Here is an 11736-nt window from a genome sequence, read left to right on the forward strand (position 1 = left end):
GAACAGATGAAAGATTATGAATATTTAAAACACAGCAATTAAATCTTAGCACAAGAGGCTGTGCCAATTAGAACATGAAAGGTGAAAGGTTGTGGTCATGGCTTAGTGATCTAAGAGTTCAATAAGCAAAGCTGCCCTGAGCTGTCACAGGTTCAAATTGTGCCTGGGGCTCGTGCGCAGGCAATTTTTTTCCGCTCCACGCCATTTGGATGGAAAATTCCACGTGTCCGAGAGGTGTGCACTGATCCTCAGCCCTATACGTTTCCACAGTTTCTAGATTGTTTGCCTGCAGTTACCAAGAACGAGAGCTAAAAACATTTCAAGCTTACAAACTAGTTCTAAATATGAGAAGCCATCGTACCTGGCCATTGACCTCAGCAAGAACACCTGGATTCCATGGTGCAGCAGGAACCATGCTAGTGGAAGCCTGGAAAGTGTGCAAAGTGTTCGCATTTGCAACAAGAGTAATGTACAGTGTCGGTGAAGCCTTAAGGCCAAAGGCTTTTCGCTTCAGCCGCATAACAGAGCCATTACAGCAATATTAAAGACCAAGTGACCTTGAAGTGCTAGCAGGTTTCTTCTTGCAATACAGAAGCTTCCTGCTTGACTACAGTTTTGAATGATCCGCTACATGAATTATTCTAGGAACATTGATTTCACTGCAGCTGAATGTTGTAGCCTTAACACTTTTGACCTAGACTGTACATGGTACATTAAAGGGACAGTGAGGAGAACTCAAATTTCTTTTGTAAGCAAAATCTGATAGTTCAGCATTTCATGGCTTTGTTGCCGCTTGTCCGAGAGCGAAAGATGCATTTATTTGAAAGAAATTTGCATTCGAAGTTGAAAAAGTTTTTCCCGCCACTCCGATTCAAACTCGGGAACTCTTATGACACCACACGGCGAACTCTTATGACGTTACAGGACGCTGTGACGTGAAACTTGACGTAAGCGCAGACTCCGTGATTTCTCGCGGCTAACGGTGCGGTCTAGCAGCAGCCAAAATGAAAGCTACCGCCGCCACACGTTGAAGGCATCTATCGGGGGTCGCTACCATTGCTTCGGTTATGTTTGCACCAGCATCTTGCCAGCGTTACGATGGATCCTGTTCCCGAGCCCGATGACAAAGTTCTCGCAAAAACTCCGGCCTGCATTTCAGCGACCTCTGCCCCACAGAACGTGCGATGCCTTTGAGGGAGCACGGTTAGTTAGGCGCTGGCGGGTCGTTCCCCCTTCCGCCATGAGCAGCCGTTGCAAATTAAATATCATAACCCCAGTGCGGGGAGTCGCGAGGGGCCAGGACAATGTCAGTGCGTCGCGCCCATCGGAGGCTGGCCGGGGCTTTGGGGTCAACAGACTGTGATTCCTTGAACGGCGCGGTTGCACGGTGCAGAAGACGGCGTCCAGGTCTCCCACGGTTGCAAGGGCGAGGTTATTTATTTATTTTTTTGCCACAAAAACGGATGGGTACTCAAGGGCGCTCGCATTTAAAGTAGGCAGCTTGAAAGTAAGGCCGACGCTTCAACGGCTTCTCCGCATTTCCGGAGGTACAGGGTCCACTGGATCGGGTTCTCTCGCCCACTTGCATGTACCTTCAGATGTGTACTGTGAATGGATTAAATTAGCCGAGAGTTCGAAAAGAACAGCACCGCTTAACGACCGAAGCTATTGAATGATGTCACAACGCGCACCTCGCCGCGGAACCGTATCAGTCTGGTCTGGCTGGCACAGCTGGCGCACTCGGCGCGAAATAGAGACATGCTCTAAGTCTCCGCCAATGTGGTCAGAGTGCGCCTAAGCTGCCGAACGCGTCACCGGTCAAGCGCAGTTGGAGTATAGAGGGTCTCGCTTTGGCCGACGTGACGTTGGTGTGCAGTGCGCGCGCATGCGTTACGCCAGGCTATAAACGCGCATTAAAGGGACACTGAGGAGAAATTGAGGTTGCCTTGTATCGATAGAATACAAGCTCCTGATCACAAAAACGCAACTCTTACAGAAAACAAAGCTCTTGTAAGGTAGAAAATATCAAGGACCAAAACACAGGTATCGCCGCCACAGGGCAATCTCGCAAGTACAAGCGTGATGACGTCATAGGACAAGAGACGCCACCTTGGAGGAATGTTCCTTTTTGCATGGAAGCTGCTAAATCTCTGAGGCTGACAAAAGAAGGTTGCGCGGTTCAATATTGAAGTAAGTTTTGTTTTAAAACCGATAGCGCACTTTTATCACACCAGGAACACAGACAAAAGACAACCTGAATGTTGGAAGCAAAGAAAACCAATGCTTGGGGGCGCCACAGGCAGCCACGAGAGTTTCGATTTGTTATGGCGCTTCGCGTCTATGAGCTTTGCGTGCCCCGAGGTTTTGTTTTTGACGCACCTCTGTTTACAAGTGCCGAACAGCAGAGGAACTCCAAGTGCCGCTTCAAGTGCTAGTTACCCTTTGAAGGAGCCTGTTAAGGCTGGTCAAATGATCGCCACGGTCGATGAAAAACTATCATGGCACGATGGTCGGTGATCGTACAAGGCAGTTCGCAGTATAAAGAGCACTTGTGTCTTCACATGCTCGCCCGGCGAAACATACTTGGCTGTGCCAGTCAACTTCAAACTACTTAACGAAAATCATTTATTAGGGACGGGAGACAAGGTACAAGGCAGTTAAAAAAAATTTATGGCCTAGCTGTGTTAGGCCAGGATATACGTAGCGAAAGCGCGGAGACTTCTGCATCGGAAGAGTGCAATCACTAGATGCGCCTTTATTCATAGTTAAATCTTGAGCCGTCGTGGCGGAGTGGTAGAGTCTCCGCCTAAAACTACAAAGGCCCTTGTTCGATTCTGAGCCTCGGCACAGGTTTTTTTTTTTTTCAGTGAGTGGGCGGGGGGTTTCAGTGGCTACCATAGGTGCCGCCACTGAATACGTTGGTTAGCTGTTAAGCGCAGGCTCTGTTAAGGTGCGTTTACACTCCGGAGTAATGCGCGCGCGCGCTGCATGGCGACGTCACATCGGCCAAAAAGAGACCCTCTATGCTCCAACTGTGCTTGACCGCCAACGCGTTCGGCAGTTTCGGCGCACTCTGACCGCACTGGCGGAGACTTTAAGCATGTCTCTATTTTGCGGAGGGAGCGCCAGCCACCGCCGGCCCGGCCAGACCGATTCAGCTCTGCGGCGAGGTACGTGTTGTGACGTCATTCAATAGCTTCGGCAGTTGGACGCAGCTGTTGTTTTCAAGCTCTCGGCTAATTTAATCCATTCACAGTACACATCTGAAGGTACATGCAAGTGGGCGAGAGAGCCCGGTCCAGTAGACCCCGTACCGCCGGAAACGCGCGGAAGCCGATGAAGCGTGGGCTTTACTTTCAAGCCGCCAACTTTAAACGCAAGCGCCCTTGAGTATCCATCCGTTTTTTTGGCAAAAAATAAAATAAATAACCTGGCCCTTGCAACCGTGGGAGACCTTGATGCCGCCTGCTGCACCGTGCAACCGCGCCGTTCAAGGAATCGCAATCCGTTCGCCCCTAAGCCCCGGCCAGCCTCCAATGGGCACGACTCACCGACCTTGTCCTGGCCCCTTGTGACTCCCCGCACTGGGGTTATGATATGATTTGCAACGGCTGCTCATCGCGGAAGGGGGAAACAACCCGCCGGCACCTAACCTAACCGAGCTCCCTCAAAAGCATCGCACGCTCTGTGGGGCTGAGGTCGCTGAAATGCAGGCCGGAGTTTTTGCGAGAACTTCGTCGTCAGGTTCGGGAACGGGATCGATCATAACGCAGACAAGACGCCGGTGCAAACGTAAACGAAGCGACAGTAGCGACCCCTGATAGATGCCTTCAACGTGCGGCGGCAGTAGCTTTCATTTCGGCTGGTAGACCACACTGCTAGCCGCGAGAAGTCACGTCTGCGCGTACGTCACGTTTCACGTCACTGCGTCCTGTAGCGTCATAAGAGTGCGCCGTGATGTCATAAAGTTCCCGAGTTTGAATCGGAGTGGCGAGAAAAACTTTTTCAACTTTGAATCCAAATTTCTTTGAAATAAATGCATCTTTCACTCCCGGACAGGCGGCAACAATGCCTTGAAATGCCGAACTATCAGATTTTGCTAACAAAAATAATTTGATGGAGTTCTCCTAACTGCCCCTTTAACAGAGTTTGCGCTTATCCGCTAACCAACGTATTCGGTGGCGGCATCTATGCGCGCCACTGAAACCCCCCACCCACTCACTGAATAAAAAAAAAACCTGTGCCGAGGCTCGGAATCGAACCAGGGCCATTGTAGTTTGAGGCGGACTCTACCACTCCGCCACGACGGTTCAAGATTTAACCATGAATAAAGGCGCATCTAGTGAGTGCAATCTTCCGCTGCAGAAGTCTCCGCGCTTTCGCTACGTATATCCTGGCCTAACACAGCTAGGCCATCAATTTTTTTTAACTGCCTTGTACCTTGTCTCCCGTCCCTAATAAATGATTTCCATTAAGTAGTTTGAAGTTGACTGGCACAGCCGGGAATGTTTCGCCAAGCGAGCGTACGACGACACAAGTGCTCTTTATACTGCTAACTGCCTTGTATGATCACCGACCATCGTGCCATCATGGTTTTTCATCGACCGCGGCAATCATCTGACCAGCCTTAACAGGCTCCTTCAAAGGTTAACTAGCACTTGAAGCGGCACGGAGTTCCTCTGCTGTTCGGCACTTGTAAATCGAGACGCGTTAAAAACAAAACCATGAGGCACACAAAGCTCATAGACGCGAAGCGCCATAACAAGTCGAAACTTTCCTGGCCGCCTGTGGAGCCGCCAAGCATCGGCTTTTTTTGCTTCCAACATTCAGGTTGTCTTTTGTCTGTCTTCCTTGTGTGATAAAAGTGCACTATCGGTTTTAAGACAAAACTTACTTCAATATTGAACCGCGCAACCTTCTTTTGTCAGCCTCAGATTCGCAGCTTCATGTAGGAAGGAAAATTCCTACAACGTGGCGTCTCTTGTCCAATGACGTTATCACGCTTGTACTTGCGAGATTGCCCTGTGGTGGCGATACCTGTATTTTGGTTCTTGCTATTTTCTACTTTACAAGAGCTTTGTTTTTCAGTAAGAGTTGCGTTTTTGTGATCAGGAGCTTATATATTCTATCGATACAAGCCAACTTCAATTTCTCCTCAGTGTTCCTTTAATTGGCATCTCCAGGAGATTTTAAAGCACTTTGAGTTTACTATCACATTACACTTCTTGAACTTTGTCTGAGTTGCAAGAAATAATTCTGCAAAATAATGAAATGTCAACAACTAGAACACAAACAAAAACTGCATTTCGACCACAAAGCCACAGCTAAGCAATACTGCTCCGAGCTGCCACAGGTTAAAATTGTGCCTAGGGCTGCTCTGCAGGCAATTTTTTTTCTGCTTCATATTATTCGGACAGAAAATTTCCCATTTCCGAGAGGTGTGCACTGATGCTCATCCCCATGTTTCCGGTTTCTAGATTGTTTGCCTGCATTTATCAAGGATGAGAGCTAAAAGCATTTTAAGCTTACAAAATCATTCTTGTAAGATCGACAATTGGGCTTTGATGCCCCAGCGCCCCGTGCTGAAGAAGGAGCAAAACACAGGCAAAGACGAGGCTGACAAAGTTCAGTTTGGCACACAGAAAACACTTGGCTACTGAGGTGCGCTGTACGAGCAAAGATTGTGGCCGTCGACACTTCTTGTTGGCACTGCGCACCCAGCCCCTCCACAAGTGTAAAGACGCAAATCAAACAAGAAGTGTGGACGGCCACAATCTTTGTTAGCACGGCGCACCCCGGCAGCCAAGCGTTCCTGAGCACCAAGCTGAACTTTGTCAGCCTCGTCTTCCGACTGTGTTTTGCTCCTTTATCAGTACTGGCCGATGGGGCATCAAAGCCCGCTTGTCTTACATTCTAAATATGCGACACCTTCATACCTGGCTGCTGACCTCAGCAAGATATCCGGGTTCTGTGGTGCTGCAGGATCCATGCTAGTGGAAGACTGCAAAGTATGAAAAGTGTTCGCATTTGCTACAAAAGACTAATGTACAAGGTAAATTAAACGGCAACTTCAGAGGATTTTCAAACATATTCTGTTTACTATCACAATACACTTCTTGAGCCTGGTCAGAGTCCCGAGAAATAATTTTTCCAAATAAGGAGCAAAGAAATAATGAAATACCATTAACTAGAACACAAAAAAACTTGATTTCAATCAACAGATCAAAATATGATGTTAAAGGGTTTTACTGGTAACACTGGTGACTCACATTCTGTAATGCACCAACTAGCTTTAAAGGAGTATAAACACCCATCTTTTGGGTGTGTGTTTTTGCTTTCTAATGAGGCATCAGGCATTATTATACATGGATTACCTTGTGGTATTCTCCTATTCTCAAGTCTAGCAAGAGAACAGCAGTTCACAATTGGTAGCGAGGTAAGGGAAAAGGTAAAGGAATACGTTTATTTAAGGCAGGTATCAATATGACAACTGATCCGGATCATGAGGGAATAACTAGAAGGATAAGATTGCGATGGAACGCATATGGCAGGGTCTCTCAGGTCATGAATGGCAGTTTACCAATATCCCTCAAGAGAAATGTGTACAACAGCTGCATCTTACCAGTACCTACCTATGGGGCAGAAACGTGGAGGCTAACAAAAAGGGTTCAGCTTAAGCTGAGGACAACGCAGTGAGCCACGGAAAGAAAAATGATAGGCGTAACGTTAAAGCAGTATAACACCTACCGTTTGGGTGCGTGCTTTCTTGCTTGTAATGATGCATAAGGCATTATTACACATGGAGTAGCAGCTAGTAATCTCTTACGACCGCTTAATAATTTATAATAGCATTTATTTTTCGTCCAGTTTCGGCTTCAACACTTGAACAAGGACAGTGACGTCAATGTGTGCTTACACGTCACGAGACATGAAAAAACAGCAATATAATCACTGCTTGCACATTTGTTGTCATTCCAGCAATTGAGGAAGGCTGATTTCAACACTGCAGTAAATTAGAACAATGAAGCAGCGATTCTATGGACATTTTTCCATGGCTCACGTGAAGGAAAAGCCCTCTTTGACGTCAGAGCCATCGTTCGGCTGTTCCAAAACTGAAACAGCATGCCAGAAAAAAACAATTATAAATTATTTAGCGGTCGTAGGCAAACATCACATGGTGATTCATGCCTAGTAGCGTCTTCTGCATCATTGAAAAGAAAACATGCCACCAAAATTAGGTGTCTATACTCCTTTAAGAGACCGGAAGCAGGAAGAGTGGTTGAGGGAACACACGCGGGTTAATGACATCCTAGCCAAAATCAAGAGGAAGAAATTGGCTTGAGCGGGGAATGTAATGCGAAGGTAAAATAGCTGTTGGTCCCTAAGGGATTCCAAGAGAAAGAAAACATAGCAGGGGGCGGCAGAAGGTTAGGTGGGCGTATGAAATTGAGAAGTTTGCAGGCATAAGGTGGGCGCAGCTGGCAAGACATGGTTAATTGGAGAGACATGGGAGAGGCCTTCACCCTGCATTGGGTGTAATCAGGCTGATGATGAAGATTCTCCCATGACTACTAAATAATTTATAATCGAATTTCTTTCTCGCGCCGTTTCAGTTTCAAGAGCTGAATGGGGACTATGACGTCAAAGTGAGCTTATAGGTCATGCGAGGCATGAAAAACTGCAATATAATCGGTGCTGCTACATTTGTCATTCCGACTATTGAGGAAGGCTGGCTTCAACACTGTAGTGAATTAAAACGATCAAGCAGCAATTATATCGCATTTTTTCCATGCTTCACGTTACATATAACCTCTCTGATGTCACAGTCTTCACTCGGCTGTTGAAACCGAGACAGCATGGCAGAAAAATTCGATTATAAATTATTTATAGGTCCCAGGCAAACACCACATGATGATTCATTCATAGCAGTGTCTTCTGAATCATTGTAGGGAACATGCCACCAAAATAAAGTGTCTATACATCTTTAAATCTTTAAATTATCATTGGGCTTTTTCAAATTGCCGTGCTCGGAGAGCCTGTTCGCTGCCAGAAAATTCACTCCTGACAGGAAGGTGCATCATGCTCACATGAACTAGTCGCCGCCAGAACCAGCCTGCTGGCAATCATGGCGCCAAGGCCGTCCATGGATCACGGAAGGCGAGTGCCCTCTGCTGCTTTGCTTGCTGTTGCGTCTCATTGCTCGCATGCGTACGGTAGAAATCTGATCCTTGGGAGCGAAAGAAAGAACGTTAGTTATTCAGGGCAGCCGCGGACTCTTGCACTCAGATGCATACATCGGCGGCAACAACGCAAGTATATGTCCTTCAGTGCGTTGTGTGCTGTCGTGAAGTCTGCATGTAAGCTTCGAGATATCCTCAAAAGCATATGTGACGGGCAGTCGCACTCTAAAGACTTGCATTTGACACCACATAGGAGGGCTAATTGGATAGTGTTAATTGGAAAGACATGGGTGAGGCTTTTGCCCTGTAGGTGTAGTGAGGCTGATGATGAGGAGGAGGGAAAAACTGCGGATGCACTGCTCAAACAACATCCTGTTAGTCTCAGATTATTGCATATTTGTTAACCACACACTAATTACTTGGGCGCCAATGATCGACCCTGCCTATACTGACTCTGCTGTGGTAGTTGCAATTTCTGTTTGTGAACTAATTCCTGTGGGCTGTAAGCAGAAAACAATCAGGATATGTTCCACTCAACTGTAGTCTGCCGCCCTCCAGCTGTTAATATTGCTGCCAGCAAGTAATGCACGCATTATTTTGACAAGCGTGCATATCAGCTGGTTGAACATTTTTCTGAAGTGCGTGCACTGTACAAATTTAGCTGCACGTCGTGTCTGTATGCTATCGCTTTTACTGCAGAGCTAGCACTAGAATGAAAGGCATTACAATCTGGCCTTGCATGTCGGCCCCGCACTGTGTGTGCAGGCATGATGATCCACACTGGGAAATTTTTCTTTTTGATGAGTCAAATGCAAGGTGAAGTATGCATACGGTATTTCTCAGGTATTTTAAGCACTTGTGGCAGAAGACCCGAGCACCAAGCTTTATGGCAACAACCGAATCGGCACACGCAAGGTTATGCTTCGTCTTCAGCTGTGAAATGAAAATGACCTCCGTAGAGAATAAAAATTTTGAACAACAAATTTGGCAGAGCACACATGCACGCCAGCCGGCAGCCACTACTTAATGTGCCCCGACCACCCTCTGGCTGAAAATGTCCTCTACCAAGGTTGTTGTGAGGCACCGTCCCCGGAACACACAACCGCAAACAATCTTTAATAAAAGACATTATATGGGAGTTACATATATGGCAAACTAGCTACTTTTCCATGCTCCTCTCCTTCCATTCCCTCTCAGAGGTTTTTCTCCCTTCCGCTTGGACCACTAGCTTTAGTCCTCCATCCCTGCTTGTTCTGTGTGGCTGCCCTTCCGTTTACAAGAGTAGACAGCACCCCTTTTGTTTGAAAGTCAAATGGGGAGCTTTTGGTGGCGTCCGCGTTGGGCCTATTATGAACGGAATGCACACCAGCCGAAGAGGATTAAGGTGCAGATCCCATCGACAGGGATGACCACGGTGGCGCAGCAACAGCAGCGGCAATTTCGACAGCGTCATCAGGTGGCCGACGACTGCACAAAATGAAAGGATGACTAGCTGGGAAGGAGCCTGTTCTTCCCACGCTCGGCTCAATTCAAATGACCTTCCCCCTTTGACTGGTTCCCTGCAAGAAGCGACCGACGATGAACAGATGACGGGAAGAGGGGAACGGTGCCTTCCAGTAATTAATCGTGTCTTGACAAGAGCCGCCCCTACCGGAGAGAGCCCACCGCAGTTGTAGCCCACAGCGCAGCACCGGTGTTTTCGATAGACACGTGAATAATAATTATCACCCCTCGTGAATAATAATTATCAGAGGCCCTATCCGTGTCTCACGTGGCCCGATTCGCTTTGGTATGCCGCATAACCGAAGAATAGCAGGGCTTATAAATTTCCAGCAATACATATATTTAACCAGTATCATGGCACTGAGAAAACAGGCCACCGAGTTGCAAGCCGAAGCTAAGACAACGTGCTGCAATGAGAGAAGTGCTCTGTCCCGCAACGCCGTATCGGTGGGCTCGATACAAAGCTCTCTGTTGTTGAAGGCAGCCTGGCTGCTCCCCCAAACAATAAATATTTTAGACAACAATGCGAGGAGGCAATACGAAAAATGAAACTTTGACCTGACATGAAGCACACAATATATGAGAGAACAAAAAACAGAACGATGCTTCCATTCCACATGCGGTTCTCTAGTGTCCTACGCAATCTTTTACAATGGTAGCATTTAAGCAATATTTCTATACTACAATTCAAAGATCTGCTACAAAGGTCTCTGTTGCTGACGGGAGCCTGGCTGTTTCCCGCAACCATAAATATTGACACACACAAACAGAGACGCCTGCCTGGCTCTGAAGTATGCCGCTATGTAATGTACATATTGCGACTGGTAAGCGTGCGAGTGGCAGTAGCAGAGGCATCCGCAGTAAAAATTCGCCCAGTACATACATGTATCTGTGCAACTGTTGTTGCTGGCTCAGACTTTTCAAGGTCCATTGCAGTGATTTTTCTCTTGGACACCCTCTGGATAAGCTCCGCTTTTGTTACTGGAACACAAGAAATGAGAGATAAAATAATGAAAGCGACAGCAAACACAGGGCAAGCTACGGAGACGGATCAGTTAGTGTGTCGCGTTCATTGCTTTCCAAAAATCATATGATGCGAAAAATTAGCAGATCTGAACACAGCCGATTTCCCCCTGCCTCATGCAATTACTTGAATTCATGAAAAAAATCACGATATATTATTTCGCTCAGAGTGACGCTTACGTCGAGACCTGTCACAACGCGACCACGCAGTTTTTCCCTTCTTTGGGAAGCATGCGCTGGGCTGCTGTGTGCTCGGATCGCAAGCACAGAGGAAGTGGTATCGTAAGCGTTCTGCAAGTGCTCGCAACAGTAAAAAAGCATGTGCATCGACTTTATGTAAAACGCCACCAAGCTTTGCTAAAAGCGTTAGGCTTGACTGTACACGCATCACACGTTTGGCACTTCTGAAATCTGACCAAGTAGCGAAGTAACTGCAAAACTCACCTCCAAGCTCCATTACTTGGGCGGTATAGAATGCCTTCTCATCTTTTCCGCCGCGCCAGTAGACGTCCTTTTTTTTTGCCAGGTCGCTAACGCCAGTCGGTGAGGCATCATGGATAGGTGTAGCGCAAAGGAAACAAAGACGACATAGAGACGTGTGCGATAGCTTTTGCGCCGTCGGTCGAAGTATTTCACGTACGCATAGCTCGCCGCAGCTGACGAACCCAGAGTGGAAGTGTCACATGTGGCTGCAAAACACACAATCTAATAACTGTAACAACCACACACACCGACACGAGTGACGACGCAAACGTTGGACGCAAACGACCGCAGACGGATTGGCTTGGCGACGCGCACCGCACAGGGCACTGCATACGATGATGATGATGACCTCTTCTTTACAAACCAGAATAATAAATACGTTTTATTCGTTCAATTTCGTCTGTTTGTTTCCTGCGGCAGAACTTGCGTCTCCGACCGTGATTTCTATACCGCTCCATGTCGCAGCCTCCTCGTGCAGCGCATCCGGCCATCCAGTTGACTGCTGATTGACCGCATGTAGTAGCAGACGACGCGGGGCTCTACACAC

General features: G+C 47.4%; 1 long non-coding RNA gene across 1 annotated transcript; it reads right to left on the bottom strand.

Moving 5' to 3' along the window:
- Positions 1 to 361: 361 nt before the first annotated feature.
- LOC144122896 (uncharacterized) lies at positions 362 to 11466 on the bottom strand. The gene is made up of 5 exons (XR_013312933.1): positions 11151 to 11466; positions 10567 to 10664; positions 8088 to 8227; positions 5937 to 6001; positions 362 to 427 (listed from the first exon to the last, which is right to left on the bottom strand). It is a non-coding gene; the product is annotated as an uncharacterized LOC144122896 (long non-coding RNA).
- Positions 11467 to 11736: the final 270 nt, after the last annotated feature.

This window comes from Amblyomma americanum, chromosome 3, assembly GCF_052857255.1.
Source record: "Amblyomma americanum isolate KBUSLIRL-KWMA chromosome 3, ASM5285725v1, whole genome shotgun sequence".
Taxonomy (NCBI): Eukaryota; Metazoa; Arthropoda; class Arachnida; order Ixodida; family Ixodidae; genus Amblyomma; species Amblyomma americanum.